Consider the following 15,427-nt stretch of genomic DNA (forward strand, 5'->3'; position numbering starts at 1 on the left):
GACATTATGATCCTCTAGTCATTTGTGGCTGCTTTCAAACAACATTTGAATGTAAATTTTCACTTTTTCTATGACCAAATAAGCATATTAAGAATTTTGTCTAAGGTTTCATTAAGGATGAATTGTTTCTTTGTTAATTTTTATTTTAATGTTGTCGGTGCTGTTAATGCTTACCAAACATATCTTTCAGACTTCCTGACAATGATATTATATAGTGATTCGTTTCAGAGAGGCAAGTTATTTCTTCACTTATAGTTACTTGCTAGTGATCCAGAACATCACAAAATTGGAGACAGCAAGCAGCTTGAAAAGTGGGATAATGCAACAATTAGTTAATAGGATAAGATTCAATTAAGTTGATAAATAGTTTTAGGTCACAATGAAATTTAATTATATCATTACTGATTTGGAAATTATGGAAGACTAGTTTGCTAATATTTGATGCAAGTGATATATAAGAAACATGCTTCAGGCCAGGAGTTTGGCCTAGTGGTAAAGTGCTTGAATAGCATGCATGAAGTCCCAGGTTTAATTCCTCAGTACCATATACATAGAGGAAAAAAAAAAGCTGGAAGTGTTGCTGGGTCTTAAGTGGTGGAGCTCCAGCCATGAGAAAGCCCAAGGACAGTGCTCAGGCCCTAAGTTCAAGCCAGGACTGGCAAAGTTAAAAATGAAATGTGTTTAAACAGCTTTGGAAAAAGCACCTGTTGAGTGCTCTGCACAGTTTGAATTTACACTATATTAGGAAACTTTTATTTTCATTATTCAATTTTGCTACTGAGCGCCAAATGTAATATTACCTAGAAGATAGATGGCAGAACATGAGGAACATTCTAGAAATCATATTAAAACTTTCCTATTATACGGGCTTTGATATATTAAGCTTTTCCTATATGTAAAACTTTAACAATAAAACACTGGTGAGGGTATAGCACAATGTTACAGCATGTAGCTAATATGTGAGAGAACCAGGATACTATTCCCAGGACCAAACATAAAATAAGAAGAGGGCTGGGATGCAGCCCAGTGGCAAGGCTCTTGCCTAGCAAGTGCAACATCCTGGGTTTGATCCCCAGTACCTAAAAAGAAAAGACAAAAAACAATAAATAAATAAAATAAGAAGAGTTTGAAAGTAACACAAGGGAGCTCTTTTATCAGTGACCCTCACAATATATAGTTTTAGCAATAAAAGCAATTGATATATCCATGTAGAAACTGACAGATTAAAATTGAATATGAATTATGTTCTCAGTATATGATTAAAATATAATTAAGAGATGAAATTATGAATTACTAAAGAAAAGGTGTGTAAAAAATTGAAAAACTTATTTGAAAAAAATTATACTTTTAAGACATAGATCCAAAAGTATACGTATGTGTGTATATATATACATATATATATGTGTATATATATATATATATATATATATATATATATATATATATAGAGAGAGAGAGAGAGAGAGAGAGAGAGAGAGAGAGAGAGAGACCAGGGGGCTTGAACTCTGGGCCTAGGCACTGTCCCTGAGCTCTTCAGCTCAAGGATATTGCTCTATCACTTGAGCCACAGCACCACTTCCGGTTTTCTTTGGTTAATTGGGGATAAGTGTCTCATAAACTTTAGTGACCTGGTTGGCTTTGAACCGCATTCCTCAGATCTTAGCCTCTTGAGTATCTAGGATTATAGGTATGAGCCACTGGCCCCAGGCCATAAATCATTTTAATGTTTCTATTGAGTAGTAGTGTAATTAAATATAAAATAATTCTAGGATAATCCTAACAAAGTTTGTCTAATAAAGAAACTTGTCCTTATACTGTGTCACTCATTCCAGTTCTACGGTCACACTGAAAATCATTCTTACATTTTAGTAGCTTCACAAAATATTTGGTTCATAAATTGATCCTAATGTCACTAATTTACATATAATTCTTAAAAGTGAATGAATATAGGGCCAGGAGTTTGGACTACTGGTAGGGTGCTTGCCTAGCATGCACGAAGACCCGCGTTTGATTCTTCTGTACTACATACATAGAAAAATTTCAAAGTGGTACTGTGTCTCAACTGATAGAGCTCTAACCTTGAGGAAAGCCCAAGGACAGTGTTCAGGCCCTGAGTTCAAGCCCCACAACTGGCAAAAAAGAAGATGAATATAAAAAACAGAATATACTGAGTTTAAAAAAACTTATTAATTTTTATTTATGTAATAGCATTTTTCTATATAGCCCAGGCAGGCTGGCTTAGAATTAAATATCCTTCTGCCTCTCTTTATAGTCCTGGGATTATAGAGATACAACCCCATGTCTAGATTCCTTTTTAAATTTATAGATATACATGATAATATTAATAAAAATAACCTTTCAGTGAACAGGTGTAAAATGACTCATTTTCACATTGCAAATCATTAACAGATAAGTATTTACCATTTTAAAACATTTATTTTTATATATGACATTACATGAATTCTTCAAATATTATTTTATCAGATTTGCATTATTGTTCTTTTAATAGATCTTGAATACCAGAAATTTCTGAATGAATTTTAGACCCCTCTCCTCTTTTGTGCTTCCTATCAAGTCAGCAATGTTTGCTGAGTTCCAAGTGCCTGACAGTCATTTTTTCAAGTTTCCTTCATCCTGTAATCACTGCCAAAATAGCAAGTTCTGGCAAGGGAGTAATTTCATAGCATATATATATATATATAATAGAACTAAAATAAAGATAGAATACTTTTTCATAAATAGCAAAATAAACTACCTAATATAAATTTTCCATAACACTTTTTGTATCAAAAGCTGAAATGTACTGGCTGTATTTCAGGAAAATATGAAAATGTCTTGGACAGAATTTCTAGCAAAAGCTGTATTATAATTGAGACTGCTTGATTGTTTTTCTGCTAATGTAAATTGAGTTCAAAATATTGATACTGTAGAAGGAATGTTATAATGAGCCAATTTTACTTAATAATCTATAATCACAAGTACTCTTATTAATTTTACTCAACATATTTTGTCACATTTTGGAGACCATAAAACTACTAACATGACTTCTTGATTCAGAAAATGGAACTACTCTACTCATGCTGTTAATGCATTTGCTGAGTTTCCATTACTACCAATAACTCTTTGAATTTTACTTATTTGGAGAGATTAATGCCAAGACTCTCCTAAACTTATTATGTTTTTAGGTAATGTGAAAAGCCAGTAGCATGAAAATTTATAAAAATAATGGTTCCTAGGTTTGTTTACTATCATAGTCTTTTGATTCCATGCACTAATTGCAAATTTCCATTTTTCCACGATAATAATATAATAACTAATATTCTTTAGTTAACAGTGTTTGAGTAAATGTAATTCATTCAACATTCTAGCATGATGCTTTTGGTGTTTATTGGACATTATTAATGTTTAAATTTTATAGGCATGTATTTGCCATTTTGGTGTATGCTAGATATGCAAATGTGATTTGTACTATAAAATATGTTTAATAATTTAAGGGCTGAGTCAGATGCTTTACAAAATGATTAGATCATTTCACAATTTCTGCCAAACCCAACAAACCAAACAAGCCAACACACCATTCACAAATTGGGCAAGGGAACTAAAAAGGGACATATCAAAAGAAGAGGTAAAATTACAAAGAAACATATGAGAAAATGCTCATAATCCATGGCCATAAAGGAAAAGCAAATAAAAACAACCCCAAGATACCACCTTACACGAGTAAGAATGTCTGATATTCTGAACTCAGGCAATGACAAATGCTGGCAGGGTTGTGGAGAAAGAGGAACCCTACTGCACTGCTGGTGGGAATGTAAACTAGTCCAGCCACTCTGGACGGCAGTTTGGAGGTCTCTTACATAACTGAAAATAGACCATCCCTATGATTCTGCCATACCACTCCTGGGCATCTACCCTGAACAACACAACCCAGGATATGATAAGGACACCTGATCAGTCATGTTCTTCTCTGCATTATTCACAATTGCCAAACTATGGAATCAGCCAAGATGCCCTACTACAGATTATGGATACAAAAATGTGATATATATATATATATATATATTGCAATTCTATATCACCAACAGACAAGACAAAATAATGGCATTCACTAGGAAGTGGATGATACTAGAATGAATCATGTTGAGTGAGACAATTCAAAACCAGAGGAACAAAAGGTGCATGTTCTCCTTGATATTCGGATATTAGATCCAAACAGAAGAGGGATGACTTAATATTCGGGTCTTGGAGATATAAACATAAATACATAGACATAAAAATCTATGATGTGCTATAAACTCCATAGACATAATGTTACATTATATAGTTTGATATGTACCTATGGCATACAAACCCTCAGTTTAATTTTAAATGTTTCAAAATCTATGTGCCAGTGATTGCATATAGTGTTTCCCTTCTTCAATATTTGTTTGTTAAACATGATATTTGAAATATGATGAAAAAATCCGTGTTAATAAAATCTTTCACAAAGATTAGCTTTTAGTTTTAATATCCTGGAGTTCATTTTACATAGCTTTGTCCTATATGGTCACATGGACATAGATATTGAGAAACTGTAATTCTCTCCTAGGAAAACCCTAGACATATACTATTTATTACAAATGAGAGAAACCATGGACCCTATGTTTCTTTGGGTCTGGCTTACTTCACTTAACATGATTTTTCCAAGTTTTTTTTTTATTAGCTTATGTGTGGGGTATTGTCATTCTTTCTGATGGCGGAATAGAATTTCATTGCATATAAGTACCACATCTTCTTGATCCATTCATCTAATGAGGGACATTTGGTTTGGTTTCCATATATTATCTATGGGATTGCATTAAATTACAGAGCTTTTGCATGACAAAAGACATAGAAATTAACAGAAAGCCCACAGACTGGGAGACGATCTTCACTAGCCATACAACAGACAGGGCCTGATATCTAAAATATACTTACAACTCAAAAATTGACTCTCCCCAAAACAAATCGTTATAGAAACAACCACCCCATTAAATGGTGGGCTAAAGACTTAAAGACAGATTTCTCTCAAGAGGAAATAAGAGTGGCCAGTAGACACATAAAGAAATACTCAACATTTCTGGACATGAAAAAAATGCAAATCAAAACAACTTAGAGATTCCACCTGTCCTCAGTTAGAATGGCCATCATCAACAAATCTACTGACAACAGATTAATGGTGTGAACCAAATCTACTGGTATCGACATTCATTAGCACTTTACTAAAGACTAATGATGCTAGATAGATAGATAGATTGATAGATGCTGTATTATTCATTTCTATATTTTTTCTAAAGCTATCACTTTACTTTGTCCTTTTCACAATAATAAGGTTTAAACCCATGTCCTCAAATTTGTTGTCTACCATCTGATCTACACCTCCACACTTGCATTTTGCTAATTACTTTGGAGAAGTACATTCTTAGAGGTTTTTTATTTCTTGATGCATTCCTTAAACTGAAATCTTCTGTGTTTAAACTTCCTGAATAGCTACAATTACAGGTATAATCCAAAGGCATCTACCTCATTTGGTAACTTGTAAAACATATTTTATTTTTCATAGGTTCACAGTAAGCGTATATATTTAATTAGATATTTAACTTTTGAATCATAAAAGTACTCCAAGAATTCTGAACAGATTATCTTGTCAAATATGTGATTTTGAACTATTTTATACACTATAGTTTATTTTTATAGATTGAATTTAGTGCAAAAAACTTAAATTGTATGAAATATTTTTTCAGCCTTTACACCTTGGCATTGTATTTAGAAACTGTTGGTCCATACAAGATCAGCAGTTTGTCCATATGTTTTCTTTTAAAAGATTTGTCTGCTTAGATGCTAAACAGTGATATGTAAACCATTATTCTGAATGTGGTACATGATTGAGGTAACTTTGAATTATTTTACATGTTTCTTTAGAATTTCAGGAGAAATTGTTGCACGGATGTTTCATTACATCAAGAACTATGCTGCCAGGATATTATACTTTTAAACAAACTTACAAATTAGTTCATTTAAAATCAGTTCAAGGGGGATGGGGGGAAAGTAATGGGACCAAGACATGTGGAAGGGTAGCAATGTATGTGAATTAATGCACCTTCTATCTGGCAAATATCATGTAACTCTTTTATTAAATACAATAAAAAATAAAAAAAATAAAATTAGTTCAAATTCAGTATCAACTTTTATTACATTTGTTTTCTAAATTTGATACTTACAGACTTATCTTTAGTGGTGACTAACTTAGAAAATTATATGAAATATGTACGTGAATTTCTGTGGCTTTGGTTTTAAAACCTATTCAGACAGATTGAATAGTCATTCTACAAGCTATTATGAGTCATTAAGCAGGGACAAACAAAATGACTTTTCTGGGGTTATTCCTTTTTTATCCTATAGGAATATTAACCAAGCTCAAAATTAGGTGTGGTATTTTTTTCTTTCTGTAATTTGCTTTCTGACTAGAAAATACGTTTTAAATTTTCTAAATTTCTTTGTAATAATATACTACCTGATATTTAGCTATATATTTTAAATGTTTTTATATGTTTTTCAGAATTTCATGTTCTGAAAGTGTGAATAATAGAGTTTTAGAACTGTAGGTCTTTAGGTAGAAAATGATATACTATGTAATAATTTTCTTTTATTATCAATAGTTGTTGATTATGAAATGACAAAAATTATATCACTTAAAGAGAGGCTACTGACAATGTGAGTTGGTAGAAAATGCCTTTCTCTGACTTAAGAATGAGTCATCTATTATGCCTGTTTATCCAAAGTTTTGTTGTTGTTTAAGTTTTATTTTTTTCTCAATAATGGGATTTGAACATAGGTCTCCATATTTTCTTACCTTGCTCAGCTGATGCTTTACCACTTGAGCCATGCCTCAAGTTCTTTTTTGCTGCTGAACTGGAGATGAACTCTCTTGGGCTGTGTGGCATGAGCTGACTTCAAATTTTGAGCATTCAGATGTCAATCTACTAAGTAGCTAGTAATAGAGGCGTAAGTCAACACCATCCAACTACATTTGTAGATTTAAATAGAATTTCATAGATCTAATCATTTTCATTGTACTTTTTATTGTAGCCATCATAATGGACATGAAGTGGTATGTTATTGTAATTAAGTTTTTGACACTGGGAATTGACCCCAGCCTTACCTCTGAGGTACACCTTCATCTCGTATGTTTTCATTTTGTTTTTGAGGTAAGATCTTACTAAATTAAATGACTAATACATAGAATTTGAATATTAAAATAATCAATAAAATTATATCATTTGAATCATTTCCAAATTTGAAACTTGATTATATTTTATGTTATGCAGCATGAGATCCATCATTGAATAAACAAAATTGTACACATGTAATTTTAAATGTATTTGCAATCATTTCTTACCATGTCTTATAGCTACAGAAAAAAAAACAGATGGAGTTATTTTCACTGTTTTTAATGGATATTTTTTCTAAAATTATATGCCAAGAATCTATGGAAATTGTGAGTCAGAAGAGTGGGTTAGATAACTACACTACTGTGATGTTATAGCACAAATGGGTGTGAACTTGGAATATATTCTGCTCTTAAAGTAGGTCCAGAGTTCTGTGGACAAAATGAGTATCTGAAACAAGTTTTGGGATTGTAATGAAATCTCTAGGTGGGTAGAAGGAAGAAGAGACAGAAAGACAAAGAAGAGGAAATTTAATTCATAATTCAAAGTATTTCTGTGTTATAATTAGCAGTTACCCTGATGACAAAATATAAGGATTATGAAAATGTTCTCTTAATAGCTTTGTTTTTATTTTTGTCATTATTTATATATTTTATTTCTAATTTCATCAAGCACGAGAAAAAGTTGTTCATATAAATGAATGAAGAATATGCTGATGCATACATGTATACACTAAATAAATGTGTGTGTGTGTGTATTTGTGATTAATTGGACATAAGATTATCACACACTTCACAACCTGGGCTGGTTTGAACATGATCCTCATGCTTGAGCCACGTGAATCAACTAGGATTACAGCAATGAGGCACAGTTGCCGATCAAATAAGTTTTATATTAGGCATTTTTATCCTCTGTTAATTATTTTATTTGATTTTTTAAATCTTTTCTTCTAGGTTTCTAAAACTGCATAGTATGTGAATGATTGCTACAGCTACCATTCTATGCAGTAATATCCTAAAGCTTCCTATTGCCATTTATCTAATAGTAAAATGTCAGCTTTTTCTCTTCAACACTATGGTGGCTGTTGGCCTTTATTGTTCATGTACATTTGTGTATGCAAAATTCACTTGGCATTTTTATCATAAAGGTATATAGACTTTTCAAATGTCTTTTCTGCATCAACTAAGGAGGACACATACATTTTGAACACTATACTATATCATATTGACTGACTAATGATTACATGCATTGCATCCCTAGTATTAATCAGTTAGGGATGACTTGTTTGGTCCTCTTGGAAAATCATATGAAAGTCCTGTTGGTTGTGATTTGCTAGTATTCTATTGAAGAATTTTTCATTTTTGGTCATTAAAACCATGTGCTTGTAGTTTGCCTTGTCTGTTGTACTTTTATCCAAATTTAATTTAAGGCTCCTAACAGTTTCAAAATGCATACAATAATGATTGATGAGAACATTGCATGTAGGTGATGGACACTGGCATTCTGAATTTTCATGATTCAAATACTTGTTTATTTATAATACTATTTTTAAATTGTAACTTATTTCACAATGTTAAGTATTCTATATCCTTTTAGTCTGAACATGATTCATGGGATATTTATAAACATATTTTATGCATTCTGTTTTGACTCAGAGATATGAACTTTAAAGAATATTCATGAAAATATTTTTAAAATTGTGATTATATTGAGAACACAGCTTTTAGATAAATAAATACTATTCCATTTGATGCTAGTTTCATTCAGTGTGAAAATGGCAGAGTTTACTCAATTCATTTTTTCATACATTTTATTGTAATTAATAGAAAGGTTACACTATATTCACCACATAAAAGGTGCATTTCTTCACATACATTGATACAATTTCTCATGTCTTGGTCCCCAATTGCCTCGCCCCACTCCTGCCCCCCCATCTTGTTTTCCACCCTTCCCTATGCGAATTCAAATAACCATATATACAATATACCAGATAGCAAGGTGAAATGCTGTAAGAGTATGAGATACCCAAGGGACAGCAAAAGAGATGAGAGATAATATAGTACATTAAGAACAACCATCACTCATTATATGGCTTTTGTTTCTATATCCTGGAGGTCCTTTAATTTAGCATCATTCTTTATAGAATTATGTATCTAGGTTTTGTTCTATTGTAAATCTCTGCTAGAAGGCCAAAGTTTTCTACTGATGATGACAAATGAGGGAAACCATTGAGCCTATGTTCCTTTGAATCTGGTTTACTTTACTTAATAGGATTTTTTCCTAAGTCTTTCCACTTCCTTACAAAAAGGGAGATGTTGTTCTTTCTGACAGCAGCACATAATTCCATTGTGTATAAATACCACATCTTCTTGATCCACTCATCAACTGAGGGCCATCTGGGTGGTTCCATATGCTTGCTATGGTAAATAGTGCTGCTCTAGTGGATTTAGTATGTCCTTGTTTCTGGACGAGTGGGTAAATGCCAAGCAGTGGAATTACTGTCACATAGGGAAATTTTATGTTTAGTCTTTTGAGGAACTGCCATACTGCTTTCCATAGTGGTTGAATGAATTTGCACTCCCACCACCAGTGTAGTAATGATCCCTCCTGGCCGCATCCCCTCCAGCAACTGCTGTTATTAGATTTCTTGATCCTGGCCATTCTAACTGGAGTGAGGTGAAATCTTAGAATTGTTTTGATTTGCATTTCTTTTATGGCCAGAGATGTCAAGCATTTCTTCATGCGTATATAGGCCATTCTTATTTTTCTTCAGAGAAGACTCTCTTTAGGTCTTTGGCCCATCTTTTAATTGGATGGTTATTTCTTTGGAGATTAGTTTTGAAGTGATTCAATTTTTTGAGCTGTTGATATACTTTAGATATGAGGCCTTTGTCTGTTGTATGTGTAGTGAAGAACTTCTCCCAGTCTGTAGGCTTTGTAGTTAATTTGCTAGCTATGTCCTTTGGCATACAGAAGCTCTGCAATTTAATGCATTTCCACTTATCCAGACTTTCTCTGATTTGTTGTTTTTCTTGGTCCTTATTAAGAAAGTTTCAACCTGGGGCCAGGAGTTTGGCCTAGTGGTTAAAGTGCTTGCCTAGCATGCATGAAGACCCGGGTTCGATTCCTCGGTACCACATACATAGAAAAAAGCCGGAGGTGGTGCTGAGGCTCAAGTGCTAGAGCTCTAGCCTTGAGAAAGTCCAAGGACAGTGCTCAGGCCCTGAGCTCAAGCCCAGGACTGGCAAAAAAAAAAAAAAGAAAGTTTCAACCTGTGCCAAGGAGCCCTAGTGTATATCCTAGTCCTTCTTGTAAAGTTTTCATGTATCTGCTTTTACCTCAAGGTCTTTGATCCATTTGGAATTAATCCTGGTGCTGGGTGACAAAGATGTATCCAACTTTAGGTGTCTGCAGTTTCTTTGCCCTTTTGGCCAGCACAAATTGTCGAAGAGGCTGTTTTTCTTCTGTTCTAATATTTTGCGGGACTCCCTTATCAAAGATTAGGTGGCCATAGGTCTATGGGTTAATATCTATTCCATTGGTCTTCAGGCCTGTTCTTGTGCCAGTACCAAGCGGTTTTGCTCAATATAACTCTGTTATAGAGTCTAAAGTTTGGTATTGAAATTCCTCCTGCGCTGTTCTTTCTGCTAAGAATTCTTTTTGCTGTACTAGGTCTTTTATTATTCCATATGAAATTTTGGATTGCCTCTTCTATTTCTTTAAAGAATGGCATTGGGTTATTGATGGGTATTGCAGTGAATTTGTAGAAAGCCCTTGGCAAGATTGTCATTTTCATGATGTTGATTCTTCCAATCCAGGAGCATGGGAGGTTTTTCCATTTCCTCAATTCTGCTTTAATTTCCTTTTTCAGGGTTTTAAAATTTTCATCAAAAAGGTCCTTTACATTCTTAGTTAATTCCTAGGTACTTTATTTTCTTTGGGGCGATTGCAAAAGGAGTTGCTTTCCTGATTGTTCCCTCATTCCTCTCATTATCGGCATATAGGAAGGCAGTTGATTTTTGAGGGTTAATTTCATACCCTGCTATGTTGCCAAGGTTTTTAATCAGCTCAAGCACCTTGGGAACTCAATTGTTTTATTGGTATGCTTTTGCTTTTTCAGAATACTGAGGAGAATCAGTATTTCAGTTCACATCAACATGAATGAACTTAGTGATATTTTCTCTTTTATGAAAAGAGTTCTATTGAAAAGTTTTTGGATCTACTTATAGATATTTTATGTAATCATACATAGCTAACAGTTAATATTTCTTTCTAACTGTAATATTATATAAGTCACTAACCACATAAAAGTGTTCAAAATTTACTTGGGCATGCTGTTTCCTGACTGTAAACCAAGCTATTTAGGAGGCTGAGATCTGAGGATCAAGTTTCAAACCCAGCCTGGTCACTAAAGAACCTGAGACTCTTATTTCCAATTAACCACTAGAAAACGGGAAGTGGGACTGTGGCTCAAGGAGTAATGCAGTAGCCTTGAGCTGAAAAGCTAAGGGAGAGCGCCCAGGTCCAGATTACAAGCCATATGGCCAAAAGAAAAAAAAGTGTTTTCAAAATTCCTATCAGATTGAGGAAATTATTTAGCTATTTCTTAAAAAATAGTCTTCACCACTTTGTCTAGCTCCAGCATTTTGTTGTTAAATGCTAATAAACAGCATAAAATACGGAAGCTATGCAGTGATCAGATTAGACTCACTGCAGTATTCTTAGCCTATCACCATATAATATTAGTTAACTTTAAGTTCTTCTCAATAAAAAAATCATTTCTTTTATTCCTTTGTTGTCTAATACATAGGAAAATTACATTATTCACAAATACATGCTTGGATTAATCATTTAAGCAATACTTTACATTTGATATGTTTCCTATACTTTTGTGAGGTTATTTTTTATTGTACATTATTTTGCTAGAGAATATAAATTCTTATTAACACTTATTACTACTAAAATTGCCTGAATGTTTTTTCATTCCTGTAGGCTTTGAATATGGTAGACTAGTGTTCTATCACTAAGATGAATCTGCACCCCAAAATCCGCATAATTTTTATCAAACAATGTAATTTTTTATCATATTTTAAAAAAGAGTGCATATTAACTAATCTATTTTTATTCTGACTTTTTCTTTTTTTATTATCTTTTTTATATTTTTTATTGTAATTAATAAAAGGGTTACATGATATTTGCCAGATAGAAGGTGCATGAATTCACATATATTGATACCCTTTCACATGTCTTGGTCCCCATTACCCTCCCCTCTGCCCCCCCCGTCTTTGTTTTCCCCCCTTCCCTATCCAATTTCAAATAACCAAATACAAATAAATCCAATATACCAGATAACAAAGTGAGATACTGTAACAATATGAGATAACCAAGGGACAGCAAAAGAGATGAGAGATAACATAGTACATTAAGGACAGCAATCACTCATTTTATGGCTTTTGTTTCAATATCCTGGAGGTCTTTTCAATTAGCTTCATACTGTATGGCCTTATGTATCAAGGTTTTGCTCTATTGCAGATCTCTGCTAGTAGAGCCCAAGGTTTCTACTGATTATGACAAATGAGGGAAACCATTGAACCTAAGTTCCTTTGAGTCTGGCTTACTTCACTTAATATGATTTTTCTAAGACTTTCCATTTCCTAACAAATGGGGCAATGTCATTTTTTCTGACAGCAGCATAGAATTCCATTGTGTACAAATACCACAACTTGTTGATGCACTCATCAACTGAGGAACATCTAGGTTGGTTCCATATTTTTGCTATGGTGAATGATGCTGCAATGAACATTGTTGTGCTAGTGGATTTAGTATGGCCTAGTTTCTGGATGGTTGGGTAAATGCCAAGTAGCTTCTGCGGCTCGCTGGCCCAGTACTCTTGATTCTGATTTTTATATGTACACCAAACTTATTTTATGCTTTTGAGTAAAAGCTTTAAATAACTGCTTATGACCATAAAGATCCATATTTAGAAGTTTTCTATGTCATAAGACTGAAATTATTAATATTTTCAAAATATCTGACAAAATATATAGCCATACAATTATACTAGCATAATTAATGATTGATCATAATGATGGAAGAAGTAATGAGGAAGACCATGTATTATGAAAAATATGAACATTTTTATATTTTACAAGAAGATAGTTTTAATGAATAATTTTTCTTCTAGTAAAAGCAGAAGTGTCAAGAGTGTGACAAAGGTGACACAATTAGTTTCCCAATTAGAAGCCATTTTTAAAGACCAAAAGAACATATATGCTTCTTGGGAAATGTATTATTTTTACAAATCAATAAAGTTTGGTGATAAAGTCAATACTATCAAAATGAAGAACGCTGTTAAATTGAAGAGCAAACGTTGTTAAGATCAAATGTTAACTACGTAAAAGTATTTTTTATGAATTGACATCATGGAAATAGAGTATTGTTAAGTGTCTATGTCATTAAGTATAATGGCATTAACTCCATCAAAGTATAAAAGTATATAAATTACCTATTTTAATTGTTATCTTGGTCATGGATGTGGGCAAAACTCATTGATCTAATCATACACCTGATGCTATATTTAACAGAGTACAAAGGAAAATTAGTCAAAATCTTATTTAAGAACATGTATGCTACGATTGAAAAATGATGGTTTCATGAAAATAAGTTTGTATAAATATATTAAATAGCCAGATGCTGATGGTTCACACCTGTAATCCTAGCTACCCAGGAGTTTGAGATCTGAGGATTGAAGTTCTGTGTCAGCTGGAGCAGAAAGTCCAGAGTCCTTTATCTCCAATTAACCACAGAAAGAAGTCCAGAATTGGAGCTGTGGCTCAAGTAGTACAGTGCTGAGCAATATTTCCAAGGGACAGTGCCCTGGCACAGAGTTCAAGTCACAGTAATGGAAAAAAAGATTATTACATAATATGCAGGGTACTCATGGCTTTATTATCTTGCATTGGCCTCATTCATAAATTTGGAATAGTGGTATGTCAGAAGTTACATTTGAACAATGTTTATATCATAAATTGTCAGTTTTTCACTGTCATAGATGTGAATTAAATAAAACTAAAAATGATGAACACATTATATAGAGTTGTTAAAAATTATAGTGACTTTCCTGGCCTCGAGTTAAACTTAAAAAGTGCTTCTACAAACATTTTTTCTTTTGGAAAGAAAGTATTCTGATTTTTATCTCATGTGCCCCAGCCAAACTTCTGTCAAAATTTACAATTCATTTAGTTTGTTCACTCTATATTTTTTTCCTAGAGGAAATGTTTTGCTTATGCAAATATATTGACAAAAGCAAACAATAAAATAAAACATTTACTTTTATCATTTGTATTTGATAAAATATAAAAGATGAGAATAACATTTCAGCATATTACAGTGTGATAAAAATTATCTTGTTAATGTAAGATTTTTGTATATTCTCTTAGAGATACCAGTTTTCCAACTGTCACTATTGTGTTAAATGTTAAATTAAACTATTGCATTGCAAATTGCTGGAACTTTTTTGAAAGAATTTATTAACATTTATTTTTACATCATATTTCAAATGACGTGTTTAACAAACAAGTATTCAAGAAGGGAAACTCTATATACAATCACAGGCACTTAATTTAACATAATCAAAATTAGGCTAAGAATTTGTATATCATAGATACGTATTAATCAATGTAATAAAACATTATGTCTATAGAGTCATAAGTTTTTATGCCTACGTAGTTGTATTTATATTTCCAGTACCATGTCCATATCATTGGGTATACAAATACTGACTCCTTGCTTTGCACTATTTGGATCTAATAGCCACATATTAAGGATACCATGCACCTTTTCTTCCTTTGGTCTTGACTTGTCTCAATCAACATGATTCCCTCTAGATTCATCCACTTCCCTGCAAATTCCATTATTTTATTTTGTCTGTTCACTATATAGAATTCTATTATATATATATATATATATATACACACACACACACACACACACATATATATATATATATATATATATATATATATATATATATATATATATATATCCTTTTTTGTATCCCTTCATCTGCAGTTGGGCATCTGGATTGTTTCCATCTCCTGGCTATTGTGAATCGTGCAGAGACAAACATAGCTGAGCACGTGTCCTTATCATATCTTGGGTCATGATGTTCAGGGTAGATGCCCAGAAGTGGTATGGTGGGATAGTAGGGAAGGTCAATTTTCAGTTCTTTAAGAAACGAC

At 32.8% G+C, this 15,427-nt stretch overlaps 1 protein-coding gene across 1 annotated transcript in view; it reads left to right on the forward strand.

Moving 5' to 3' along the window:
• Positions 1 to 15,427, forward strand: part of Pcdh11x (protocadherin 11 X-linked) — a 571,726-nt gene that overhangs the window by 448,592 nt on the left and 107,707 nt on the right. The window lies entirely within an intron of this gene.

Source organism: Megascapheus bottae, chromosome X (assembly GCF_031878675.1).
Source record: "Megascapheus bottae isolate mThoBot1 chromosome X, mThoBot2.hap1, whole genome shotgun sequence".
Classification (NCBI taxonomy): domain Eukaryota; kingdom Metazoa; phylum Chordata; class Mammalia; order Rodentia; family Geomyidae; genus Megascapheus; species Megascapheus bottae.